The sequence below is a fragment of the Erithacus rubecula genome (genome assembly GCF_903797595.1).
Source record: "Erithacus rubecula genome assembly, chromosome: 3".
NCBI classification, from domain to species: Eukaryota; Metazoa; Chordata; class Aves; order Passeriformes; family Muscicapidae; genus Erithacus; species Erithacus rubecula.
The window spans coordinates 61,644,038-61,657,420 of NC_136689.1; positions in this window are offsets into that span (position 1 = coordinate 61,644,038).

Here is a 13,383-nt window from a genome sequence, read left to right on the forward strand (position 1 = left end):
TGAAAAACAATATTCAAACTTTTCCTGATTGTTGTGTTCCTGCCTGGATGTGACAGACAGAGCTCACGTGCACCATTTGAGTATAAAGAATTTCCTATGAAAAGTCTAACCCAAGAATTTAGTTTTGTTTATCAGTCAGAAAGCAATTAATAATAACACCATTGTCTTCTCTTAGGAAATGAGATCCATCATTTAAGTTGACTACCTGAAACCAGTCTGAATGTAACACTTGGAGATCTCTGCCCATCAATAGCTCCTCAGACAAACCTAAGCTCAGCCAAAAGGACCCAGCCAGTTTTCCATTGCTTGGAGGAAGCTTATAAAAGAGAGGCAGAGCAACATTTACACGGACAGGGAGTGACAGAATAAGGAGAAATTGTTTTAAACTAAGAGAGGAGTGATTTAGACTAGATGTTTGGAAGAAATTCTCTACTGTGAGGGTGGTGAGGCACTGGACACAGAGAGGCTGTCCCATCCCTGGAAGTGTTCAAGGTCAGGTTGGATGGGGCTCTCAGCAATCAGGTCAAGTGGAAGATGTCCCTGCCATGAGCAGGGGGTTGGAACTAGATGGTCTCTAAGGCCCCTTCCAACCCAAGCAATGCTAGGATTCCAGGATTCTATGAAAAGCCAGAGGCTTTTGTGTAGGCTGTTTTCTCTGTGCTCTAATTTTATGCTTAGCACTGCAAAAATCAAGAACTGATTGTTTATTTACAACATTCAAATCAAGTGCACATTGAGATGGAAATGGAGGATTATTTTAATAAGTATATCAATAATCCTTGTTAGGAGAAGCCTTGTGGCTTGCTTTGCCTGACAATGCACTCACATTTTCTGTTTTTCTGTTTTGTTATTTTGATTCCCATTTGATTTATATATATAAAAAATAGTGTATCAATGTGCAAAGAGTGTATGCATGTCAGATAATTTAATCACGAGGCTGATATGAGCTTCAGAACAATAGGATGCCTTGAGTAATTCATCTTATCATTAGCCTTGAAGTATGAATAAAAAAATCTCAGAAAATTTACAACAAAAGTTATCTAGGAAAAATGTGACTTATTGCTGTCAGCAAAACCATATAAGGGACATCTAAAAGGACAGGAAAAAAGGAAGAAAAAATCAAAGATATTTTATATTGCATCTCAGGTTCTTCTGCCATCATAATTGTTTTTGGTGGACTGTGACTACATTGTTCTTAAATATTTAAAAGAACTAAATTCTTTCATACAGCAGAAAGGCAAATAAGGTCATAATAATTATTCATGCTGTATGGTCATTTCACTATATTTAATTGTTGTAGCTAAAACAGACCAGAATAAAATACAGCCGTGTTTTTGCCCTTTTCTTGGAGTTTGTTTTAATGGACAGGATCCCAGCCCAGTGATCTTACCTCCAGAACCAGCTTGTAGCAGCCAATGCATCACAGCCCCAGCGTCCCAAGCCCTGACGCGTGGTTGTCATCTCATGGGAATGGAACAAGACCTGAGGATCTGAAGTCATATTTACTTTCCTGTGGGAACATAGAGAAGAGGCATAAAATCAGACTACCCTGAAAGATTCTTGGATGCTTTGACTGTATTAACAAATGAGCCCTTTTAAGACATTTCCTTGAGAAACCACCAAGAAATGGAAGAAGAAAGACAATTTGCAGAAATTTGCTATTTTAAGGATTTATGCAATCTGGGATGACTCTACACCCATGGCAGGGCCTGCTGGTGTTGTCACCAAGACTTTTGCTACAGGTCCAGAGATCTGGCTCAAAACTTATGCCAGTCCCATATGGACTAGCTACAATCAGTTTCTCAAGGTGGTAAATCAGAAGCAGCTCAGCATGACGTATCCTCCCTCTAGCTGTCAGCTGCAGAAGCCAGCTCACCATGGCCACTCAGCCTGATGTGTCATCAGTGTGCACCCTGTGCCTCTCCATGCTCAGAATAGAGACAGGGAAACAGAATGAGGAGAAGCTGTGATGCATGGAGCACAGAGAAACCATACAGCATACAAAAGCAGCTAAGATAGCAGATAAATCACCCAGTGTCCTGCTGCAGAGTTAACACTGAGGATCTGAAGCAGACCTAACACACTGCCCAGCTCATGAGGAGTGCTTTGGCTCCATAAAATACCAGAGGAATGGAGCATGTGCAAGACACAAACCAATAAATGCTTTTCCAAGAGAAGCCCAATGCCTAACACAGGCCAAGTAAGAACAAAAAGGAGCTGCTTGCACTCAGCCTGCTCCTCAAAGTCAGAGCTACCCTTATCAAACAGTTTAGACTGCAAAGCAGGTGGGTGAAGTGGCAAAATCATGGTTTATTGACAGATATGAGAAGGCAGGGACACAGTCAGGCACCTTTGCTCCTGACAGGCATCAGATTTCAGGCCACACTGACCTCTTAATTCCCCAAATTCTGCCCAAGCAAGGATGCCATCAGTGCTCTGTGAAGGCAAGGCCATGGCTGACCAGGCTTCACTCTGCAGCAGTGAAATTTCCAGGGCTCCCAGCCCAGATTTTACAGGCCTCCCTGCATAGCACTAACAGTGCTAACTGCTAATTTATTTATAACAAATTCCTAATTTATTTTTGGCTCTCAAATGCCATAGAGAAAGAGGCAATCAGTCAATCAGCAAGACTGACACACAGCAAGTATCTCCAGGGAAGAGAGTGATCTGTACCACTGCTATTGACTTCACTTGGCAGTCTAGGCTGCTTTTTTCCCTTCTGTCTTTTGCACAAGTTGCAGCTAGAGCTTGAATTCATCTGGTTTAATGCAGGGTGCCATCTGATCACCCTTAGGCAAGTGGTTTGAAGCTCTCTGATGGACGGGTCGTAGGTCCAGAGCCTCACTGAGAGCTGGGGCATGTGTGATGCTAATCTGGAGTGCAGTTGCTTTCCAAGGAAGCCTAGATCCCATGTGCCAAGCAGTTTTGTGGACCAGAAATGAGAATGAGCAGGGGGTTCATTTCAATACTATGTTACTCTACCAAATCAAAATGCAACTGCAGAGATGCAGCCACAGATAGATAAGACATTTCATGTTACTAACCATACCTGCTAACCATGTATGTAATGTTGTTCAACCACACCTGTCTGAAACAAGAGGAAATAACAAATAAAGGACTCTGATAAAGGACTGTGCTCTCTGGAGATGTCTTTATGTTCCCTAGATAAAATCGGTGACACGGGTGATTTGGAAATATTGTGGAGAAGCCTGAAGGAATAAAATCTAGAAAAAACATTGAAATTACCCTAGTAGTAAAGCATTCAAGAATCCCTCCAGAGCCCTTTGCAGTTAATGACTATTAATGGATTTTGTGAATTTCATCGTGTTTTAGTCTACAGTCAGTTTGTGAGAAGCACTTGCTCTAGAAGGAGTTAGGGCTAGAGTTAGAGACAAGCAAACAGAATATTCCCTTCCTTTGCAAAACCCAGCAAGGCATCTTACAGTTGCTGTTCCCAAACAAAAAAGCCATTTTCTCAGACAGGATGTGGACCAAAGAGGCACATCCACCCCCACTTTCTTAAAATAAAGCTACAGTCTGCTTTTGATATTAGTCCAGAAGAACAAGCAAGTCACCTACTTTCTTCTGTTTGGGAGGGTCCAGAATCTATAGGAACTAAGGTGTTAAGGAAATTAAAAAGCCTTTTAAGGTATTTTTTGTGATCACAGAATTTATACACTGAAGCTTTAAACTGATTCAAGAAACACTGTGGGCTCTCATTTCAAACAGGTTTTATTTAGCAGGTCCAGGGTATTATGAGTCATTTCATTCGCTCCTTATTCCTTGACCCAAATCTGAAAATAAATATTTATTCAGCTCTCCACTCCAAGATGAAACCCAGGGGTGCCACAGAACTTTCCAGCAACTTCAATCTGTATTTCTGAGCAGTGGTGTCTATGGGGAGGAGCAGGTCGATCATCCTCTGCTGTTCAGTTTTTTCTTTCTTCTCACTACAGCTAGCCATACTCTGAAATGGGTTGGGTTCAGCAGAAATCTTAAAAAAAAAAATCCAATCCTAAAGACTTACATGCATATTGAACCCAAAAAATTCTCAAATTCTTGTTGAAAAGATGAAAAGGCAGAAACAAAAGAGCAGAAAATAATTTTGGCTTTAGTAGATGAACACAAAGTTTTCACTACACAGATCATTTGGCTTTGAGATTCTTTACAACTTCTGTATAAAATCTATCAATAATCAGCTGCTTTCTCCTTAAGCAGACCCTGCTGGTGTTTAAGAAATATTTGTTGGTTTAACAAGAAACTTTCTTTTAAATTACTATGTTGCCTGAGTCTTTCATCATATTTTTACTTGTATTCCATCCCAGAATAGCAGTAGGGTAAGCAGGGTATTTCAATTGTTTTCTGAGGCAGGCTCTTACTTATTTTATTCCCCATGGGAATTCAGAAATTTTTGAACATAAAAGTTTGTGTTTCTAGAAACACCACTTATCAAAACCAGTTTTTCTTCAGCCTGCTCCTTAAGTGTCCAAGTAGCTGCTTCCTCACCTGGCTGTTTCCCCACACAGCCCTTTTTGAAAGAGGGGAAACTGCCTGGCTGGGAAACAGAGGAAAAGAGCAGGTATTGCACAAAGAGCTCTGAGGTTCTGTTCAAGAATAAGAGGAAGCACATAAATTCTCAAAATCTCAATCTTTCTCACCATAGAGAAAATCCTGTTCCCTTCTGAGTTATTTATTAGAGATTCTCTGTACAAAGGCCCCCTAATGGCTAACTGACCTCTGCAAAAAATGCAATTTATCTTGTAGAAGGGTTATGTCTCTGTTGCTGTGTTAGCTTGGGGCCTCAGTCCTGCTAAGCCCAAGATCCCTGCTGCCCATGCTGCTTTACCTGCATCTAGGCTTGAGGAGCCTGTGGCCTTTCCAGGCAGGAGCACAGGTATCAAACAGTCCTGCTCCTATATTACAATGTTATAATTCAAATGTTTCCTCTGGATCTAAAAGTCAGCAATACTGACCAGGCACTATCAGACCTCTCACAGGTGAGAGGTCTGAATGAAACAGAGGAGGCTACACTGGCACTCTATGGGAGCCCTGCTATGGCTGCTCATTGAAACAGATGAGAACATTCAACACTCACTCACTGCCTTTGATCTTTGTTTGCAGGTAATTTATATGTGAGTTCCTGGCCTTTGTGTGCTCCTGAGCATGATATCAATGGGCAAAGGAGCTCAGACTTCAGGCTGGCTGCTTATCCCACTGAAGAAAAAAAAAAAGCTTCAAAAAAGGCTCCAGGTAAAACCATGTATGTTCCAGCACGTGGAAATTTGGCAAGGATGAATGGCTGAAATCAGTGACCTTTATAACTAATTTCCAAAGATCAGCAGTTTCCACTGTGTTTTGTTTAGAATAGACAGCAACAGGCAGGAGTCTGGGTAGGAGTGAGCCCTGGGTCAAGGCTGTACTGAACATCACAACAATTCTGTATCCTTGTACCAACCCTAGCCAAATCAGGTGTGGGTACTGATAGTTTGGCCCTGACCCTATACCCTGAATTTCATCTCCATCCTTCCACAGCAAATAAATATACTTTTGTTCCATTCCAGAGCCCAAGATGCCCATTTTAGAGCCAAATTCCTGAGTGCTTATGTCCTTTTTTTCAGAGGGCCTATGAAAGCAATTATGCTTTGCAAAATATAAAGCTGGTCCAGTTGTGATTTATATCCACTGAACAGCTCTACAGAGTTGTTACTGGCACGATGCTGAACTTCATAGTTCTGGCTTTGCTCTAATCTGTCCTTTTAGTTCACAGCAATTCCTCCCCTCACCTTGCTTTTTTATTTCTTCAATTCTTTACTAGTTTCACCCCATTTGAACTAACAAGCTTTCAGGCAAATGCTGTCTCTTATTATATGTTTGTAAAATCAACCCCTCAGCTGAACTGCTGTCTTTACAAACTATTACAATACCAACAGGAGTGAAAATTAGAACATTCACACATCATGGAAAAACCAGTGGTAAATCCAGTTAATGAACTTTAATGCCTCCTGAAACCTACAGTTCTGTGTGTTTTGGTTGCATGGAGCTACCTTCACGAAAACAATTTTAATGCACCCATCCTGGCAGAAAGAGTTTTCTTCCAAACACAGCAGCCACCATCTTTTGTGCTGTCAGGATACACCCTACTGGTATCCAGCAACATCTCCTGAGTTGCACATGACATCAGCTGCTGGGGAACTAGCAAAACTGCATCACCCTAATCCTCAAAGCTTGCTTGAACAGATTTGCTGGCACCATGCCTGTGCTAGAGGACAGGAACACTTAAAATCACATAATTTTTTTGGCTCATTGAAATCATTCTGTTGCCCTGTTTTTCCATTGCCATTCAGCCTGATTTGCAAGCAATTTTCTCAATGGAGTACTTCACAGAGGTTGGGAGTATGCTGTGCTCAATACTGCATTCTAACCATAAGCCACATGGCTGTTGGTTTATTTTCTGGCTCTGTCATCTTGTGAGTAACACTTACCTTCCCAGGTTTTGGCACAAAATGCTTCCTACTTAGTCATCAAATGCCCAGTGGAACTTACTTCATTCAGCCAGATTCTCTTCTTTTTTTGTAGCTCACTTTCAGAATTCATTTCTGCTTGTTAATGCAAGCCTCCGAGCATGCTGCTGCTGTGCATTTTTAAACACTTACCCAAATGTCATCTCTATTATTTCCAAACTCTCAGACTCTTTGGGGATAGCTTAGATGCAAATGAGCTGTCAAAGAAAGATTACTTGAACCAACATTCAGAATGACAAAAGGCTTACAGACTGCATGCACAGCACACGGCTTCCAGCTTCCCAGTCAGCCATTATTTGCCAAAATCAAGGGTTTATACACAGTCCAAAAAAACATTCAGCTTTGTTACAACGGGGCACAGTTATTTTCCATTAAAAAATTTAAACCTCTTAGATCTAAGAAAACTCTGATTTCCATAGCTTCTCAGATGCTGCTCAGCTACTGACTCAACCCACACATTTTTTGTACCTAAAAATTCACTTTAGAGCCTGTCTGTCCTCCAATAGGTAGAGCTATTTCTCCCTGTCATACACTTTTTTGGGGATGTTGCAGAGGTGGATAAAAAGAAAAACCACACTCACTTCACCCCACACAGCAGCCTGAGAAACAATGAGTGCTGCTCTTATAGAACAAACCAGGACCCCTATTCCAAAATCAAGGCCCACATCCCCACATCAGAGGTGCACATGGTGATTCTAGGGGCTGTCCTGTGCAAGGCCAGGATTTTGGCAGTCCACGTGGATCGCTTCCTACTCAGAACATTCCATGATTCTGCAGTCCAAGAGGCTTCATGAGGAGATGAGATGCAGTCACTGAAAGCAGAAGCATCATTTTGTGAAGCCCAGCTTTCCAACTGCAGATGGCACCCCTGATTCTGCTGAGGTGACACACATTCTGCTGAAGAGCTGATTTCTTCAGCAGGAAATAAGACAGCCCCAGAGACTGAGGGATTTAGACCAAATCCTGACCTGTTTCAACACCACCTCAGCGTTATGCACGGGAGATACACACACTCGTGCACTCATTAAAATGGGACAGCAAGCCAAATTCGTCTCTCATACAACTACTGACATCAACAGAAGGCCCAGTGTTTGAACAGCAGCTGTCACAATTTGTTCCCTGAGTAATTTTTAGCCAAGATTAAACCTAGATAGAGATAGCAGGTATTTTGCAGATAATCTGATTTTACAATGAGCATTGAGCAAGTCCTGGAAGTGCAGGGTTGGAAGGGAAAACAAGATATGCTTCATTCTGATTTCCTGTGTCCGCTGAGAACTCTTCCCTCCCACACTGGCAGTGGTTCAAATTCTGCCTTTTCCAGCAAGATAGTAAAATACAGTTTTAAAAGGAAATACATACATTGCACTTTTCATCTCAAGAGCCTGGAAAGTGCAGCTGGGTGTTAATTAATCAGCACAACATCTCTGCAAGTTAAAGGAATATTTTCATCCCCTGTGTGGAAACTGAGGCACCAGGAAGTAGAGTATCCTATAAAGGGTCAGAAAGAAGTTTATCACTAGAGAAAAGAATTTGCCTAATTGGTGATAACTCTGAGCTAAGAAATACTCTGTGTAATTGAAGAAGATGAGTTCTGCATTTTTCATGGTCTATTCCTGCTGAGAGATGCTTGTTGCCCACAAACTGCTGAACCAAGACCGAATGTTATTCAGTATGTTATACCCTGTTGGTCCTCAGCCCAAATCACTGCAGTCTGTAACCCTTGCCAGCACATTTTTTACCTTTATGGCATGAGAGCTCCAGGTTTGAAAGTAACCAAGACCATTGCCCACAGCATCCTCAGAGATAACACCAAAGAAAAGGTGCAGTGAGGTCAAATTTACATGCCACACACTGTTGTCCTGCTGGTAAGTATTACTCCTTGGATAAAAGAGAGTCGTGTCAACCACTGATACTGTTGGTCACAGCACCAGAACAGCATTGTTTTCATATATATGTCACTATCTCTGAATGTGTGTAATGGGTGAACTCTTACTATTTCCAAGACTAAGGATTCCTTCACATGTCCACTACAGGGCTAGACTAGTAGAGAGTATACCAGAATTGCCTGGCACCTTACTTTGGAATCTGCCTCTCATTCTGAGCAGTGTCTTCCCCTTCCTACTGCTTCCTTGTGCCTTTACATCTATACCTCCTGACTCGGACTGAAATTGCTTTATTCTCTTATTTTATTCTGCATTTGTTCAGTAGTATGCCAGGGATGGGATCCTTGGAGCCAGAACCATTGTTAGCCTTGCTGTCAACAGCAAAGCATCCTGAGAGGATGAGGGGATGGGGACTGCATTTCCCTGACTACTACTACTACTAAAGCCTCTCCTAAAGCACATCTAGCTGGGGAAAGAGGAGTGCAGAGTAGTTACAGTCTTCTCAACTTGCCTGGTTAAATTTTCTCCCTTAAGAATGATTCATGCTGACCTAGAAAATGTAACAGAAATGGATATGTCGGTTACCAGGTTACTGCTGTGCCTTGCAAAATCATGGCAAACTCTTTCCTAAGGGATGAACTTTCACTCCGTGCCCAAAGTGATACTGTCCTCTGAAGCACGGGGGTAACTGCAGTTTAAGTGAATTTAGTCACAGCACAGTTGACACTGCCTATAGGGTAGAAAAGGCGTCTGTGGAAATAAAAAGACCCTTCTGTATATAATGCAAGGAAGATTTCTGCAGGAGCTTAAGTTACATATCTCCAGCTGAGCACTGGAGAAAAGTCACAGTGGGCTCACACCCCCAGAAAATTCTCCAGCCACATTGCCAAATAACATTTTCATATGCTAAGATGAACAGAATAGCAGAATTTTGTCTTTAAAGATGAAGAAACGCATTGGACCCCATAGCTGTGATTATTACTGACTTTAGTATCTGATTGTCACCAGTTTAGAAGGTTCTTCCTATATTTCCAGACAACTTGAAACAACAGTTAGGGACACCGTGAAGATCGCCCCTTTGCTTACAAAGTAGTGACAAGTCTGAGACTCAAAAGTGACATTACAAATCCATGTACTACACTTTGTCCACTGCCAGACCTCCTAACCTTTTGTCCCATATCTGTCTTTTTCTAGGGGGTTTGTGTTATTCTGGTTCAAAAGCACTGCAGCATGGCAGAAATAGAATATTAGAGAACTAGCAAAATAAAGAGAGGGAAATTTTTAAAATCTCAAATAAATAGCACTAGAACTGCAACACTAGATGCATTTTTTCTTTCCATACTTAATTCTAAAGAGGGATTTTCTAACTAATCTGCATTTCTCACAGAACTTGGAGGATTTCTACCATTGTGCTACAGACCTGGGAGAACATGTGGCATAATTTTGGCTTCCCCCCATACAGAGTATACCAGTTCTTTGTTATGATGGTGATAGAAAAAAAGGACAAAAAAGGCTGAGCACAGGCCAGGAAGGACTATATACCCTGGTGTTGCAAAGAGTCATTTGTGGCATAGGTTTATTTGCTTTTATTCAGTTAACTTGTGTTAGCAAAAAAATTGCCAAGTCTGCAGGAAGTGGAGCAGCATCCAATTAAGAGACTTAACCATATTATTAGTTGGACAAAGCAAACACTTTTCACCTGAAATGGGATGTATCTCACCAGTGAGCCTGGAGAGATTAAGGGTCTGAGCTTTAAGGCTGTAATACTTCTGATTTCAGGGCTGCTGAGTACAAAAATGACAGAAATCATCTGTGTGTGGGAAATGCGGCAGCAAGACATTGTACATGTGAGCTCAAAATCTAATTTTGTTTTTTTTGGTTTGGTTTGGTTTGGTTTGGTCTGGGTTTTTTGTGGGGAGAGAGTTTCATGTGTTATTTTGGCTTATTTTTCAGATGCTGCTAAAAATAGCATTTTACATCCTTAGATCCTATCTTAGGCATAAAGCACTGAAAAAAATGCATAGATATAAATACAAAATGTACTTTTAAAAACTGCTGGACATTTTTTCTCAGGACTGTTGTTTTGGTTATGACTCAGAAGTTTGATTTGTAAAGCAACCTGGCATTTTGTTCACCAGAACACTTCTTATGCTTTGGACAAAGCCTGTACAACAATCTGGGAGCTGATTTAGGTGGAGTGAGTACACTGAGTCCTGCAAACAGCACTGCTGGCAGTGCCCCAGATGTATTCAAAGCATTCACACCGTGGTTAAGAAGAGTTGAAACTGGAATATTTGCAGGTGGACTGGCTTGGCCTTGCACACCCCCAGCCTGTGCACACCTTGCTGCTAAGAACTTGGCCCTGCACGTATGATCAGGCTGTTTCCTTGCAGACTGCATGCTTGCATGCAAACAGTAGAGATGGGAGTAAATCCAGGCAAGGCCACGGTGTCAGACTTGCATTTCCCAGCAGACTGCATTTCATGACTTGAAATGTTGTCCTTCACCAAGGAAAAAGGGGGTACTCTTGTTATCTGGGCAAAGACATCTGAGGTTATATTAGCACCCCAACTCTGGGCTTTGCAGATGCTCAGTACGTCTCAAAAGGAGGCACTTAATTTTGGCGCTGGTATACAACTGCCTTAGGGGGTCTCATTTCAGAAATGCCATTTGCAAATTCAGTTCTAAATATTTTATCATGTCTATTCCCTTCAGAAGGAGCTGCAGAGATTAAACACAAAACGCTTGTAGACTACTCAGTAAGATGCACTACTGACACAGAACGTATTGTTAATCATGATTAATTATTATTATTCTGCTGTCTGACAGGCATCTGACAGATACTCTCTAATCCCTATTCTCTCCCCAGATTTTCTTCCTAATTAGTGTCCTCTAGAACCTTGTAATCACATGCCACGCAAATGAACTGCATGTTATTCAGCCAAACAGATGACAGTGGATTGGGTGACTTCCTCCGTCGCCATCAGGCTGGAAGAAAAGAAGCGGGGAGATAGTGCTCGGTGTAAATGTTTATTTTCCCCGTCGGGAAAAGGGAACGGCGGCGGCGGGCACAGGGCGGGGGTGCAGCGCCCTCTGCAGGTGGCACCGCCGCCAGCCGGGCACCGCATCCAGCGGCGGGGCTCGGGGATTCCGGGAATTCAGCGCTTCCTCGCGGCTGCTAACGTTCTGTACTAATCGGAAAATACCCCAACAAACACCTAAAATTACAAACCACACCACAACAGAATGTAGAGGATGCGGCATCACCCCTGTCCAGCAGGAATCCCTCGGAAATGGCCATGAGTTGCTCCAGGGGAAGTTTAGGTAGGATATTACCCAAAAAAACTTCTTCACGGAAAGGGTTGTCAAGGTACAGGCTGCCCAGGGAAATGGTTGAGTCACCATCCCTGGAAATATTTAAAAGACGTGTAAATGTGGCACTTGGGGACACGGTTTAGTGCCAGGCTTAATGGTTGGTTTGAATGATCTTAAAGATCTTTTCCAATCTAAAAGATTCCATGATTATATGAAATACACTCATGCACTGGTCACAAGGGGCCAGCTCTCAGCTTGCCCAGCCTATACTGCAAAGGTGGCTCCTTTGTTTTGAGCCACAAGCCCTCTGCCCATGAGTAGGGGTCTGTGGGCTGGAGCCCCCCTACCTCCCAAACCCTCCCAGCCCATGTTAAACAAAGTTCCAGACCTGTATCCAGCCAGGCTGGAGGGCTGACAGAGATTACCAGCATGACCAACATGGTGCACAGACAGAGAGCAGATATTATGCCTGCCAGAAAGGTTGGGTTTAATCACTTGGTATAGCTGCAGAAATTGACAAGAATGAAGAGCCGTTTGCAAGTAAAAGGAGACAAAATTCTAGACAAGCTATAATTGGCAAAACTGAATGAGAACAAGGAGTGAGATAAGACCTCCTTCACCTGATTAAATGATGCCTGGAAGTGTTTCAACGACACAGTGGGAAATTTTAAGTACCAGCCACATATACTTGTCAAGATTGCTTCATGACAAAAAGCAATGCCAAGATTTCTGATCTGCCAGCCACTGAAACAAAATTTGACTCATTCAAAGGCACACAATAAATTATAAATATAAGGTCTATATCCTTCAGAAGAGCTACACCAGCTGACGTTTAGCCTATGTCTCCCAGGAGTCTCATTCTATCCTTTGATTATCTATCAGCTCCTAAAAATCTCCTCAGTTTGTAGGCTTGGTGTTTGTGATGTAGAGTCTTTTTATATATGTATTCTGTGTATGTGTATGTCCCTATCTTTCTCTAAATTTAAACCCACATTACACTCCAGCATCAGAGCCATAGATTGAAGGCTCCACTGGAAGCAAAGACAAACCAGACAAAGCTTTACATGTATTTTCCCTCCAGACAAGCCCACCACTACACATCCCATTATGGGCCACTCCTAAGCAGAGGACACAATGGCAAGCCCCCTCCTGGAAGGGGCTGTTTCATGGGATGGCTCATGGGAAGCCAGGGACGCTGAGTGTGTCCTGGCGTTTTTCCTGCCTTCCAGTGTGCACTCCTCATGGCAGCAAGGGCAAGTCCTTCTCCAGAATGGTAAGGGAAGTCTCTGTCACCCCTTCAAAAAAACAGGGTTCAAACCCCCCCATCCCTCCAGGACCCTTATCTTCTGCCACCCAACTCAACTGCCACATTTATCTGATCAATTTGTTTTATTTATTTATTTTATTTAAACCACACATGACCCACCAAATTTAAACCTAGGGATTACTATTTTTCATAGTCTAGAATGGCAAGGGGGACAAATATGCTGTGGCCTCCATAGTGCTGTCTTTCAAGAGGGAATTAACATTGTACCCTGCTTCCCTCTTTAACCTCACAGCTGTGCGCAGCTCTGCTCAGACAAGATTCAGAAACAAATTTATTAAACAAGAAAGTGATCATTAACATTTTTTCACCTTCTCTTCTCCAGACTTCTTGCTAGTAG